Here is a 15,535-nt window from a genome sequence, read left to right as displayed (position 1 = left end):
ATTTTGTTTACCCATTATCAGTTTGTGGACATTTGGGTTGTTTCCACTTTCTGGCTATTATGATAATGCTACCATGAATATCATAAAAGTTTTTATGTGGATGCATTATTTTTAATTTTCTTGCATACATTACCAAAGAATGGAATTGCTGAGTTATATAGTAACTGTTCGGAGAAGGCAAGGGCACCCCACTCCAGTACTGTTGCCTGGCAAATCCCATGGACGGAGGAGCCTGATGGGCTGCAGTCCATGGGGTCGCTAGGAATGGGACACGACTGAGCAACTTCACTTTCACTTTTCACTTTCATGCACTGGAGAAGGAAATGGCAACCCACTTCCGTGTTCTTGCCTGGAGAATCCCAGGGACGGGGGAGCCTTGTGGGCTGTCGTCTCTAGGGTCGCACAGAGTCGGACACGACTGAAATGACGCAACAGCAGCATAGTAACTGTTTAAGTGCCACATGGTAATTATGTTTAGAGGAATTACCAAACTGTTTTTCAAAGAGGCCACACCATTTTGCATTTCTACCAACAATGTATGAAGGTTCTGATTTGTCCACAAACTTGCCAACACGTTATTGTCCATCTTCTTTATTACAGTCATTCTGTGGGTGTGAAGTGGTATCCCCTTATGGTTTTTATTTCTATTTCCCTAATTATGGGCTTTCCAGGTAGCTCAGTGGTTAAAAATCCACCTGCCAATGCAGGAGATACAGGTTTGATCCCTGGGCCTGAAAGGTCCCCTAGAGAAGGAAACAGCAAGCCCCTCAAGTATTCTTGCCTGGGAAATCCCATGGACAGGAGTCTGGCGGGCTACAATCCATGGGGCCCACAAAAAAGTCAGACACAACTAGGTGACTAAACAACAGTAAAGACTAATTATGCTAAGTATACTTTCATTTGTTTACCAGACATTTACATATTGTCTTTAGAGAAATATCTATCAAATCCTTCGTCCTCTTTTTAATTGGTTATCTTTTTGTTGTAGAATATTGTGAGTTCTCTATGAATTCTGGATATAAGCCCCTTATCTGATAAATAATATACAACTATTTTCCCCATTGTCTGTGTTGTTTTTTTAACACCTTGAACTCACCCAGAATTCTACATTAAGATATTTTTTATATATAGAAATTCATCTCAGAATTAAGTCTCTGTAAAGTACATGAATACTCCAGAATTTCAGATGAGCCTGTATTAAAGCTCATCTATATTAAAGCATCTATATTAAAGCTCATCTGTATTAAAGCTCTATTAATTGACTCATCTCAACCCAATTTACTGGATATCTATTCATACTGCTTGAGCCATAACAGTTATATGTAAAAAACAAAATTTAGTTGTTTCTTCTTATAGCCCTGTCCTAGATGACTGTGACAACCTCTAGGCCTTCTCTATTCTCATTTTTAATCCCAATCTGAGGGAAGGCTCATATTACAATAGAACTGGTAGCACAGGGAATTTAGAATCCAGTCAGTCCAGGGCAATTTCACAGACGACAACTAAGGTCCGGCCTGTTATGAGTTTAGTTAAGAACTAAAACCAGACTCTTGGTCTTCTGATTCAAAGCCCACAACCATTTCAATAGTTGGAACCACAAAACTACATCTTAATGCTACGAGTTGCTCCTTTAACCACAGTCGTTTCATATATGAATCAATCATTCATTCAATATCTTTTAAAAATTATCTTTCTACTATCAGATATCAAACAAGAATGTGATAACTAAAGTGATTCTTAATGCATTGCTGAAATTTTACTACTGCCTCATCATTCAATCTCTAGCACCTACTACAGTGCATGCATAACATATGCTCTTGAATGAATAACAGAATACTAAATACATAACTATTCATTAAAAAATTTTGGATTCTAATCCTAGACCTCCAACGAAATAGCTAGATGACTCAGTTCAGTTCAGTCACTCAGTTGTGTCCGACTCTTTGCAACCCCATGGACTGCAACACTCCAGGCCTCCCTGTCCATTACCAACTCCCGGAGTTTACTCAAACTCATGTCCACTGAGTCGGTGATGCCATCCATCTCATCCTCTGTCGTCCCCTTCTCCTCCTGCCTTCAATCTTTCCCAGCACCAGGGTCTTTTCCAATGAGTCAATTCTTCGCATTAAGTAGCCAAAGTATTGGAGTTTCAGCTTCAACATCAGTCCTTCCAATGAATATTCAGGACTGATCTCCTTTAGGATGGACTGGCTGGATCTCCTTGCAGTCCAAGGGACTCTCAAGAGTCTTCTCCAACACCACAGTTAAAAAGCATCAATTCTTCGGTGCTCAGCTTTCTTTATTGTCCAACTCTCACATCCATACATGACTACTGGAAAAACCATAGCCTTGACTACACAAACCTTTGTTGGCAAATTAATGTCTCTGCTTTTTAATATACTGACTAGGTTGGTCATAACTTTTCTTCCAAGGAGTAAGCATCTTTTAATTTCCTGGCTGCAATCACCATCTTCAGTGATTTGGGAGCCCAAAAAAATAAAGTCTGACACTGTTTCCACTGTTTCCCCATCTATTTCCCAGGAAGTGATGGGACCAGATGCCATGATCTTCGTTTTCTGCATGTTGAGCTTTAAGCCAACTTTTTCACTCTCCTCTTTCACTTTCATCAAGAGGCTCTTCAGTTCTTCGCTTTCTGCCATTCAGGTGGTGTCATCTCCATATCTGAGGTTATTTCTCCCAGCAATCTTGATTCCAGCTTGTGTTTCCTCCAGCCCAGCATTTCCCATGATGTACTCTGCATATAAGTTAAATAAGCAGGGTGACAATATACAGCCTTAATGTACTCCTTTTCCTATTTGGAACTAGTCTATTGTTCTATGTCCAGTTCTAACTGTTGCTTCCCGACCTACATACAGATTTCTCAGGAGGCAGGTCAGGTGGTCTGGTATTCCCATCTCTTTCAGAATTTTCCACAGTTTGTTGTGATCCACACAGTCAAAGGCTTTGGCGTAGTCAATAAAGCAGAAATAGATGTTTTTCTGGAACTCTCTTGCTTTTTCAATGATCCAATGGATGTTGGCAATTTGATCTCTGGTTCCTCTGCCTTTTCTAAATCCAGCTTGAACATCTGGAGTCCATGGTTCATGTACCGTTGAAGCCTGGCTTGGAGAATTCTGAGTACTACTTTACTAGCATGTGAGATGAGTGCAATTGTGCAGTAGTTTGAGCATTGTTTGGCATTGCCTTTCTTTGGGATTGGGATGAAAACTGACCTTTCTAGCTAGGTGACTAGAAATATATCAACTGAAAACTCTGCCCTAATTCACTAACAGATGAAATAAAGAGAGTCAGACTAAATAGTTCTAATAACTTTTCTAAAAATAAAATTTTGTAATTATTTAAGACAACCTCCTTATTAAAATAAAATATTTAAGAACCACAGGCAAATCTTTATTAATGAAAGATATATACTGTTTCTAATTGAGAGGGGGAAATGAGCTAAAGGAGTGGTCCTTAAGCAGGGAAGGTTTTGCTCCCCTTGGGTTTGGGGATATTTTTGGATGTCACCAATATATGTGCGTGTTACTAACATCTAGTGGGTATTGCTAAACATACTATAATGCATAGGACAGCTTCCACAACCAAGAATTATCTGACTCAAAATGTCAATAGGGCTAAAGAAAGGAAAGCAAACACAAATAAGAAGTACAGAAAAATAGTAAAAAGCTTTCACATACCTATATCGCAAAAAAGTAAACTGGAAAAAGAAACATTACTACACACATTATCAATTTACTGACTCTCAGCTCCAAATCTGGCTTTCAATATATACACTGGCATAATGGACACAATTTCTCTAAGCATCTCTAGGTTCGAACCATGGGTCAGGAAGATCCCCTGGAGAAGGGCATGGCAACCCACTCCAGTATTCTTACCTGGAGAATTCCATGAACAGAGAAGCCTGGTGGGCTACAGTCCATGGGGTCGCAAAGAGTCAGACATGACCAAGTGACCAACACCCACACTACCGTGACAATCACATTAAGCTTTCTCAGTAGAGTATTGGAAGGACACTGCAGGAAAAAGGGGCTCCTTCTTGCATCTGCACTCTGCAGTCCCCGACCCCGTATCACTGCCCTGCTTTCCTCTGCAGGCCTATGTGTGTGGCTGATCTACAGTTTCCCAGAGCTGCCACTCCCTCTGCTTGCCCGTGCCACTGGCTGCAGGTGGCCCACACTCCAGGTTTTCCTGATTTCCCAGCAACTGCAGACCTGCTCCAGCCTGGCAAAACAGAGACTTTCTCTACTAATCCAATGTGCTGGAATATACCTTCTCCAATGATTTTGAAACCCAGCCCTAGGAAGGGGCTCCTGGTAAGTGTGACCTTCCTCTAGCCCTAGGGTACAGGTCTGATTTTCTTATATATCTAGTTACTCTTTTATCAGGGTTTAATAATTCTGTATATAAAACAATCTATTCAACCCTTTGTGTGGTTTCTATCTCCTGACTGAACCTAGTCTGATACAACTATGTTTAAAAGGAATAAAGATAAATAAATAAAGGATCTGTATTAATTTATATTAGCTTAATTGTCTTATAAAAATAATATGTTCTTAAATAAGATTAGCATTTCCTCAATAACATCAAAAACATTCTAACCAAAAATAATCTAACTTTTCTAAGTCAAAGTTATTAACAGGAAAGATACAAATAGAAGAAATTAAAAGAAAATCAGTGCTGAGTTTAAGTATATAACCAAATGTCTTTCACACTGGGTTTTGTAATAGTAGGATCTCTTCTAACCCCTAGCCAATAATTAAATAAAATTGGAGTAAGGATGTAGTGTTAATTTCCTACATGTTAATGAATCAAGTACATATTAATTTGTTACCAAGCAGTAGTCTGAATACTGGAACTGAGTTATTACTGGCCGTGAAAACAGAACCTACAAGTAAAAGAAGCTCAGTGGTCTTTAGCTACTCATTTTTTAAACTGTAAATTTAGGTAAATGTACATCTATTTCAACAGTTTTCAAACTAGTTCTAATTCTAAAACAAAACAAACAATTAAGTATTGACAGAAGAAAATTAAAACTAGCAGTCACTTAGCTTATCCAAAGAAAAAGAGAAAAGAAGGTAACTTACACACTTCTCGCCACAGTTATTATGAATATGACTGCTAAGTTGGTTTCTGTATTTTAAGTTTAACAATCTTTTATGATGGCTACCCAATCAAAAATCACAAAATTGAAGGCCTGTGCTATAGAATGTCAATATAATTTTTTAAAGATATTAAAAACAGAATTTCTCAGAACCCTCGTGGCAACCAAATTTTTTTTTTCACTCGCTGATGAATTAAGCTTTTATTTTGGTCTTGGAAATTTTTAAAAATCCAGAAAAAAATTTTTAAACCAAGATCTTCCTAAGAAGCACAGAAATAAATTGATTAATTTGTGTTCTTCATTCCTCACAAGGAAAAAGCTGCAGAAAAAAGTGGCAATTTTAAAGGACGTATCTGTTTTTCAAGCTTTATTAAGAACTCAAGGCAAATAATATTTTAATATTCAAATGCCACGAATAACCTGTTTATTTACAATATCCCATGGGAGACATGGAGGTCCTCTGAAGGGCGGCACCCCAGCCTCAGTTCAGCACTGTGGTATTGCTCGCTGGGACAGAACCATAGGGAAGGCTGAAATGGCCCCCACATGCATACCATTCCACTTCCTGCTCTTCAAGTCTGTGATGTCAAAATGAACAGATTTACAGCACCCTAAATAAGTGTCAGATCTTGACGGCTCATAAAACACAGGCTTTGAGCTTTTCTTGGAAGAGAAAAGCAAACGGTTGAAAATTACTGCTTAAAGGAACCTATTCCTCAGAAAATTATGGATTTATCAATAGTATTATTCAAATCAATACTACAAGCGGCCATATGATAGATGTAGTGTTTTGACCAGAGGCTTTCAAGCTTTGCAACAGAAAGCATATCCAAGTATAGATCTATTTGAATTAATTTCTTCACGTGTGTGTGTGTGTGTGTGTGTGTATGTGTGTGTGTTAGTTGCTCAGTTGTATCTGACTCTTTGTGACCCCCATGGACTATAGCCCACCAGGCTCCTCTGTCCACGGGGATTTTACAGGCAAGAATATTGCCCATTCCATTCTCCAGGGGACTTGCCTGACCCAGGGATCAATTACCGTCTGAGCCACCAGGGAAGCCCAGTTTCTTCACATTGTAATATAGTAAACATCTTTGTGAAAAAAAATCAGAGGGCAAAAAACCCATTTGTGTTAAATGAGTGACCTGTATCCTCAAACTCATTTGTCCCGAGTCACAGGACAGTCAGGCTGACCAACTGATGGCATCACTGACTCGATGGACACCGAGTCTGAGCAAGCTCTGGGAGTTGGTGATGGACAGGGAAGCTTGGGGTGCTGCAGACCACAGGGTTGCAAAGACTCAGACAAGACTGAGCGACTGAACTGAGCTGACAGGCTGACCCAGGGAGGGAGCATCTATACACCACAGCACGTCCAATGGTGCTCAGATGCCGTTCAGCAGAGCCACACCCACACATTTCCATGAGCCCTTCTGTTTGAGGCTTTAAGTTACTGAGATATATCTGGCGGGGAGGCCCTAATCAAAACAAAGAAGCCCTGAAAACTCTTCGAGGACCCCTGAAAATTCATCCTGAAGACAGAAGCAGGCTGGCCTTTGTAATAAGGCTGAGAGGAGAACCAATCCTTAAGGCCAGTCCTTAATTCTGTTCATAAACACTCATCTTGGCAGCAGGATTGTACTCTGGGCTATCCGCTGTTGGAGTTAATCAAAAGAGCAATAAAATCTGAATCTGAGGAAATTTTTGACCTGGCCTATCACTGTCTCAGAATAAACTGAGAGAAAACATTTATAGTAGTCTTCCTTTCTCCACTGGGGCTATGTCCCAAGGCCTTCAGTGGACACCTGAAACAGTGGACAGCACTACGTATCCATGAGTCCCATATGTACTATGTTTTTTTCCTATACCTACACACTCATAATGAAGATTAATTTATAAATAAGGCACAGTAAGAGACCATCTAGTTGCCAGCATCCCTAACAATTTGGGACCATCATTAAGTGAAATAAGGGATACCTGAACACAAGCACCACAATCCCAATACCGCTGATGTGATAACTGTGACAGATACTACGAGACTCATGGGAGGGTAGAACGCATAATGTGGATACGCTGGAACCATCCCTTACACTTCACATGCTGAAGTCAGAGCGAGACTTCACCATGCTGCTCAGGGCAGCACACAACTTAAAACTGATGAATAGTTTATTTCTGGAATTTTTCATTTAATATTTTCAGATCACGTATGTCCACAGGAAATGGAAACTGTGAAAACAAAACCATGAATAAGGAGGGACTACCATACCCCTTTGCCCTAAAAAAGAAGTGCTATTAAAAAAAAAAAAGCCAATTACTGGGATTGGCTCTTGGAATAAAGATGCTGTAACTCGCAGTCTAGAAAACTGGTATCAAGAAGAGGAATCAATATATATTTTTACAGTGTAATCCTCTCTATATTCACTGCAACAACTTTCACCTAAACCACTACTGTCTCTCATCTGAACTTTTGTGACAGCCTCCTAACTGGTCTCCGCTCTTCTACTCGCATCCCCAAAACAGATCCAGAATGCACTTCTCATACAAATCAAATCATGTCACGAATGAATAAATTTCCAAACATTTTTCTAAGGGACTATAAGGAATAATGCTTTGTAATATACTTCAACAATATGATTATTTGAAGCTAAGTACCAGCATCGTCATTAAAAAGAAAAAATCCATTGCATCTCCTTGTTGGCTATGAATGGGGCAGACCGCATCCCACTCAGAACTGCATGCAGGCAACCAACACGTCGCTGCAGATAAAATACTTCCTGCCAGGAAGCGGGTTCCTTTCGGCCCCCTCCCACCCCCTTGTAATGCAACAGTGTCTGCATCTCTCTGAGATCTCACTGTCTACCAATCTGCTTACTGACTAAGACCCGAAATCATGCTACTTTGCTGTCTCCAGAAAGCACCAAGCTTCTTCCCATGTCACAGTTAGAGGCTAGGAATCCTCCCTTTTCTAATCTTCACACAGCTGCTTCTTTCTCACCATTCAAGTCTCAGTGGAAGTGTCGCCTCCTTAGAGAAGACTTTCCTTATAATTCTAGCTAAAGTATTTTTTAATTTTCTTCTAAACATGTCTCTGTCCCCCAACTAAAATATAAGTTCTATGAGGGCAAGGCCTTTGTCTTCAGCCCTAGAAAATTCTTGGCACAACGGACATGCTCAATGAATGTTTGCTAAATGATTAAACAACCAAATACATGACTGACTTCGATAATGTGGAGCAACAAAAAGAAGGCATCGCAAATGCAGCAGAGCACAATGGGAAAGCAGACACTGTGGAGCCACACCGCCTGGGTCTGCTTTCTGGCTCTGCCACTTAATAGCTAGGCGAGTTGAGCAACACTTTAAAACTTGTGTATCAATTTCTTCATCTGTAAAATCAAGATATTATTAATAGTATTTGTAGAGTCACTGGAAGGAATAATGAGTTCATATGTACCAAATAATGAGAACGGTACTTGGCACAAGGTCATTTTGTCTCTTAGGCTTCTCAACAAAAGACGCCAAGCCTTTACACATAGATTCAGTAACAAGGTAAGTGAAGGGTCAAAACCAGTATGAAAAAGTGGTTCCGCCAAAACCCCATCATCACAAGATTGTTGGAGCGTTCAGCCTGGCTCACAACCAGGGAGTCTGCAACATTCACATGAAATTCTACGTGAATGTTGCCTCCGTAAGTTATGCAACTGAGGGCCTTTGCTAGCCACGGTGGGGAGAGTAAGAGCTGTAATGCAATCCAGCTGTAACCCTCTACAACACGGGATTCCTTTTACAGCCCCTTCACTCCTTCCAACCCTTTCAACTACCCTGTAAGGCCCTATCTTCTCACTCTGTGGGAACAACTTAATTGCCATTTACCTGCCATCAATTTCCAATGCATCAATCTTCAGCCATATCATGAAACAGTGGTGGGAGCAGGAAAGGTGGTCCAAGAACATCCGAGTGGTCCTCCAGTCTTGGCAGGCTGGCATGAATTCCACCTCTCCTAACTTTACCATCTAATAACCATTAATTTTCAATCCCTGTCTCTCCTAACAACTCTTAAAATATTAGGGGAGAGGAGATAAGCATGACGAAAAAAAAAAAAGGTTTCTTGTTAACCTAGGTAGACGAGAGGCTCATAGTTAGATACTTTATAGCACAGGTCTACAAATGGAGCCAGTCCAAACTAGTTACTTTATAAATGGTTTAAAAAATAAATATTGCTGGAAACTTAAAAAAAAAAAAACTAATCTTACTAAGTATTGAAAGTCAGAGTTGTAAATTTTAATTTCAATATCATCAATCAGTAAACCATAACTGCAAGTCATCATCTTTAATGTGTTCCAAGAAACAATCCCCAAAACTATTTTTAACAGACATAATTCAATTATTGCATTCTAACCAATTAAGAAACATTTACTTCAAATTTATTTTCAAACATGGCCAGTAACAACATAAAAAGGATTCAAAATTCAAAAACTTCATAATGCAAAAAAACCCCAACTTATTCTATGTGCTCAAGTTAGAAATAAAAAAAAGGAAGAATGACCTTCAATCATATTCAAGTCTTCACTGACTCTAAAAGACAATTTATAAAGTAGCTTGTTTTCCAAAAAGAGATTTACAGAGCACAGTGGTAGGCCAAGACTGATTAATGAAATGTACACCTCCATAAATCATCTATAGATTGTTAAACAGATTACCTTTCAAAACGACTATAAAATAAGAAAGTACTTTTTCCCTCAGGTTGAATCACAGTTTTTCACTTTCCCAAATTGAGACAGCCAGAAACAACTTTAACTTGTTACCAAGCCCATTTTCACTTCATCAGAGCACTCACTCCAAAATCGTAAGACAAAAATAAAAATCTATTTTGATTTTTGAAAGACCAACAGAGTAAAGATACTCCATTATACTCGTTATATCTTTGTAATGTTTATTATGCAGGATATTCTCTTTATTCTAACACAAATTCCTCATGCTTCTGATAAGAAACTGTAAATGAGAAAATTTTATTAATAATTACTCATAGACAAATAAGGAAAGATTAAAAAGGTGGGGGGCACCAGTGGTCATTGGGGATGCAATATACAATGCAACACCTCTCATTTTTAGTGGCCCACTTGAATCACTCGAGGAGCTTTTGAAAAAATACTAATCCCAAGGTCTCACTCCAGATTCCCTGGAACTGTACTTATTGTAAACTCCCAGATGATTCTAATACGCAGCCAGAGTTAACAGCCTCCAGATGTAATACGAAAACTTCTGGAATGAAAGATCTAGGATCAAATCCTGGTCCCACTTCTTACTAGCTGTGTAAGCTCATTTTCTCATTTTAAAAGCTGATCGTGTTTATCTAATTCTTGTGAAGAATCACTAAGACTGCCTGGGACATCACAGGAATTCAGTAAATGTAATATAATTCCAGGTAAATTCTGTTCTATTTCAAATCCATTACATCTGTCCAAGGCAGCGACATGAAAAATATCTTTTCAAAAGAAGTCCCGGGACTTCCCTGGTGGTACAGTGGAGAAGAATCCGCCCCTCAATGCAGGAGACACAGGAAGATTCCACATGCGGGGAGGTAACTAACCCACGGGCCACAACTATTGAGCCCGCGCGCTCTAGGGCCCCCAGCTACTGAGCCTGTGTGCGGCAATTACTGAAGCCCACACGCCTAGAGCCCACACTCTGCAACAGGAGAAGCCACCACAGTAAGAAACCCTCAAAGAACACCAGAACTAAAGAAAGCCGGAACAGCAAGGAAGATCCACTGCAAAAAATATTCGTTAAAAAAGAAAAAAAAAAAAAGCCCCCAGTTTGCAAGGAATTCATATTATGAATCTCTAGTTTAACTCTAGGCAAGAAAGAGAAAAGGAAAACAACTGACAGAAGTCACAGTGTACTCAAACAAGTTTTTACTTTGTAGGATGTGTGTTGAGTTAAATCTATCAAACTGTTTATTTCCTCCTATTATGTACCTAATTGAGTACTGGGAGATGTAGAGAATAAAAACAAAAAATAAAACAAGTACACAGAATCTTCCCTTTACTTATATGTAGGGGGGAAGTCACTGACATACATAAAGTTATCACAATTTCTAATAGGTCTGACTGTCTGACTGGTCCTTTATCATGTATTAGTAGTGCTTGATGGTTCAAGTCCCCCCCACCCTCTTCTTTTCTAATTTAGATGACTAAGTGAGAGATGTTAAGTAAAAAGCATGTCAGAAGTTAGGCTGGTAAAGAAGTGGAAAATAACTCAAGTGATGCTAGAGTGAAAAGTCAGGGGTTCTTATTATAGCAGAACCTCAGACAGCATATTTATTAATAACACACCTGAACAGAATTTAACTGTTCTTTTAAAACCCTAAATGAATTTTATGCTTTCAAAGCAACTTACTGAGGGAAACTGGGGCTCAAAGCAGGTAAATGAATGGCTTGAGGTCACTGGGCCAGCAGACTCAGAGATGCTACCATATCACAAAGCTTTCAGTTATATTTCTATAAACAAAAACACTGGTTGTTTGTTAAAACTCCAGGTTTAGTCAATTCAATGATGCATGATTAACAGGAATCTGAGAAACTATTAATGAATAGAAAGTTCATATTATCAAAAACTCCTGAGTCCTATACTTCAAAATTCATGGGTAGTGCCAGGTGTAATAGTTAGCCAGATTTCATCTTTGACAGTTACAGATTACAAACTGAACTTAGCAGCAGCTGCTGCTGCAGAAATAAATACTTAATATTTACTTCAACATGTATGAGGGGCTTCCCTCATAGCTCAGTTGGTAAAGAATCTGCCTGCAATGCAGGAGACCCTGGATCGATTCCTGGGTCAGGAAGATCTGCTGGAGAAGGGATAGACTACCCACTCCAGTATTCTTGGGTTTCCCTTGTAGCTCGGTTGGTAAAGAATCTGCCTGCAATGTGGGAGACCTGGGTTCAATCCCTGAGTTGGGGAGATTCCCTGGGAGAAGGGAAAGGCTACCCACTGCAGTATTCCTGGCCTGGAGAATTCCATGGTCTGCACAGTCCACGGGGTCTCAGAGAGTCAGATGCAACTTTCACTTTCACTCAACATATACATTAAGGCATTATTTTTCAATGAGAACGAGGAAAAAAATGCAACAGGATAAAATTGAAAGTGTCACTCAATTAGGAACTACCTCTTAAAAGCAGACAAGGACAATAATGAGTAAAACTGGAAAATTCAAGCATGGTTTAAGTTTCAGCTACTAGGATTATTCAGGTGGCATTTACCACAAAGTTTGTTTATTATAACAACTCATTCATTGTCAAAACAAAGTTGATTTGTAAAATTATACACATACCTCAAAAAATAGGGCCCACTAAATATTTTATAAACTATTACTTTCTATAGTGAATTTATTTTAGACTAAATACTATTATTTTAAATGTATTAAATAGCTTTTAGTAATAAGTGATATATACAATGTATTCTAAAAGCTCAAGATGTTTAAGAATTCCAGTAGAAACAAGAATAAAGTTATTAACGTTCGAAATGATTCTATGAGTGTTTCTCAACTCATTCATTTACAATTCAAATATCTGAATCCCACAGAGTATTATTCTCAGAGTAATATAACATCTTGAAACAAATGATTAAAATTTTAGGGGAAAGCTTCTGTATGTAAAGTCTTTCTCCTTTAGTCAAGGAGCCTATGCAAATTGCTCCTGTCTCTCCCTCCTTTCCAGATATTAGATCTCCACTAAAGGTCTTTTCTCCCTTGCTCTTCCTACCCTATAGTCTGAGTGAATAAATAGCAATAAGTTTTCTTCTTGCAAAAATGTTTTCATAGGGTTTGAAAAAACCCACATAAAAATAATTTCACCTTAAGGTAAGTGAAAAGTGCAGGTTAATATACTTGTAGGAAAAAAATCTGAATTTATTAACAAAAACAAGAAGCTAGTTTAAGAAAAAAAGGCATATATCATGTAGTTTAGTTCTGAGTGTGGCTTATAGTAATTTGAAATAAAGTGAAATCTTTCTAGTTAAATCCTTTATGGAAATTAACTCCAATTAAAAATAGCATTTGGGATATTTTACTGATACTCCTCTACTGAGAAAGATAGAAATAAGCTAGATGTAGAAAAGCCAGGGAATCAAAGATAGTATGGATCATAAAGGAACCCTGTGGGAAGAGAATTCCACAGACTGTATAGTCCACGGGGTTGCAAAGAGCTGGACACGACTGAGTGACTTTCACTTTAACTTTTTGAAGATAATGATCAGAACTTGACTGAATACTCTGAGTCTTAGATATACAAGTTCATTTATTTAGCTCTCATTTTTTATGGGCTGCTTCTTTTTTAGTTTTCTAGCATTTGGGTTAAAATCTTGCAACTCTCTGAATGCTAATTAAAACACTGGAACAGTTTAATATTTAAATGTGTACAAGATTCAGAAATCCTTTTACACCAAAATTTGGCATAAAATTTGGCATAAAAGGATTTCTGAATCTTTTACCATTTCTAAAGCAATAGAAGAGACATGCAATGAATAATAAGAAATTAGCACTGTTAGAGAACTGCAGTTACTGCTTTGATTCAGAAAAAACACAGAGAACTGTGACATCTAGAGCTCATTATCACAGCCATTACTCAGAACAGGTCTGCACAGGCAGATGGCGTAAACAGAATGACACAGGGATAGGACTAGGAGAGTGGAAAGGGAGAGGCTTGAAATTCTAAAATTCTCAATAAAGTCATTTCTAGATCTTTGTTTAAAAGTGCATGAAATCGGTACCTAGGAATAGATAACACACTGGGCAGCATTAATTACAGACTATTGAGCTGAAATGTTTATCTTGCCATTCAGGCCCTAGAAAGATAATAAAGAACTGGTCAGAGAGTAGGTAAAAGTTTAAATGAGTGGGAAGAGAAGGAAAGAAGTGTTTATCAACATATACAGTACTAGGTCAAGCACCATAGAGAAAACAGGAGAGGAAGACGCAAGGCAACAGCAGAAGAAAAAGGGAAAATACAGAAGACACATGTTACCTCCAAAAATGTTAACAGTCTTACTGAAATGACAGCATACTGTTGATTCATTTGTCATTTAACAGTCATGTCAGCAAAAATAACCCTCAGCATCCAGAAACAACTAAGTTTACAATAAGAAGTTCACATGGTTATGTTTACATACGAGAAGAGTTAACAGATTAAAATAACTTTTTAATTTGTTTATATGTCAAAGTCCTTTTGTTTAAAGAATACAGTTCCAAATACAGCCTAAATGAGTCACTGTAACAACTGAACACACTAGTTCTCAAAACTGAGTTGGTGGAACAGATGAGAAACTTCATACATAAACTGGCCCCGGCTTTAAACTTTCAAACATATCTTACAAGGCTGCTGTAAAGCACCCGGGACAGAACTTGGGGATTCAGTAAATAGTCACTGCTACTCTAATAGAGAAGCCGTTTTACCCATTAATTCTACATCCTCTCAGCAGTCGTACTCAAATGGAGTGATTTTGCTGCTGAGGGGGTATCTGGCAGTGTCTGGAGACATTGTTTAATGTCATGACTGAGAATAGGGAGCAGTGTGTTACCGGCGTCTCATGAGTGGGCAGAGACCAGGAAAGCTACCAAACATCCTGTAATGCACAGGCCAGCCCCTTCCCCACCACCACCCGAGCATCAAAGAATTATCTAGTCCCACATGCCTAACAGTGACAAGGCTGAGAAATCTTGCTCAGGAGCAGTGGCTCCCACACTGCAGAGCACTGCAATGACCTGGAGGGGTCCTGGGCCAAACACTGCTGGGACTGACCCTAGAATTTCTAATTCAGTTGGTTGGCTGCTGCTGCTAAGTCACGTCAGTCGTGTCCGACTCTGTGCGACCCCATAGACAGCAGCCTACCAGGGTCTGCTGTCCCTGGGATTCTCCAGGCAAGAACACTGGAGTGGGTTGCCATTTCCTTCTCCAATGCAGGAAAGTGAAAAGTGAAAGTGAAGTCACTCAGTCATGTCCGACTCAGCGACCCCATGGACAGAAGCCTACCGGCTCCTCCATCCATGGGATTTTCCAGGCAAGAGTACTGGAGTGGGGTGCCATTGCCTTCTCCATCAGTTGGTTTAGGATGCATTTCTAATCAGTTCCTGTGAAACACTGATGCTTCCCACTGTCTACATTTTGAGAACACTGCTCTAGAGAAAAGCAACCAGGAGACAACTGATGAAGCAACTGGGGTTTTCTGTTCTCTGAAGGAGAATTACGATATTAAGTTTCAAAACAAAAGATTCACTCAAAAGCAAGTTAAACTATATATGCACATACACCCTGAGGGCTTGGCAATCTTTTTCAATCTGACAACAAAAGCAACAAAGGTAAACAAGTGGAACTACATCAAACCAAAAATCTTCTGCACAGCAAAAGAAATCCTCAACAA

General features: G+C 39.1%; 1 protein-coding gene across 8 annotated transcripts in view; it reads right to left on the bottom strand.

Moving 5' to 3' along the window:
- Window positions 1-15,535, bottom strand: part of ATG5 (autophagy related 5) — a 153,107-nt gene that overhangs the window by 85,581 nt on the left and 51,991 nt on the right. The window lies entirely within an intron of this gene.

The sequence above is a fragment of the Bos indicus genome, chromosome 9 (genome assembly GCF_029378745.1).
Source record: "Bos indicus isolate NIAB-ARS_2022 breed Sahiwal x Tharparkar chromosome 9, NIAB-ARS_B.indTharparkar_mat_pri_1.0, whole genome shotgun sequence".
In the NCBI taxonomy this organism is placed as follows: Eukaryota; Metazoa; Chordata; class Mammalia; order Artiodactyla; family Bovidae; genus Bos; species Bos indicus.
Note: the sequence above shows the minus strand (reverse complement) of the source record. Positions and strands in the feature narration are given on the sequence as shown.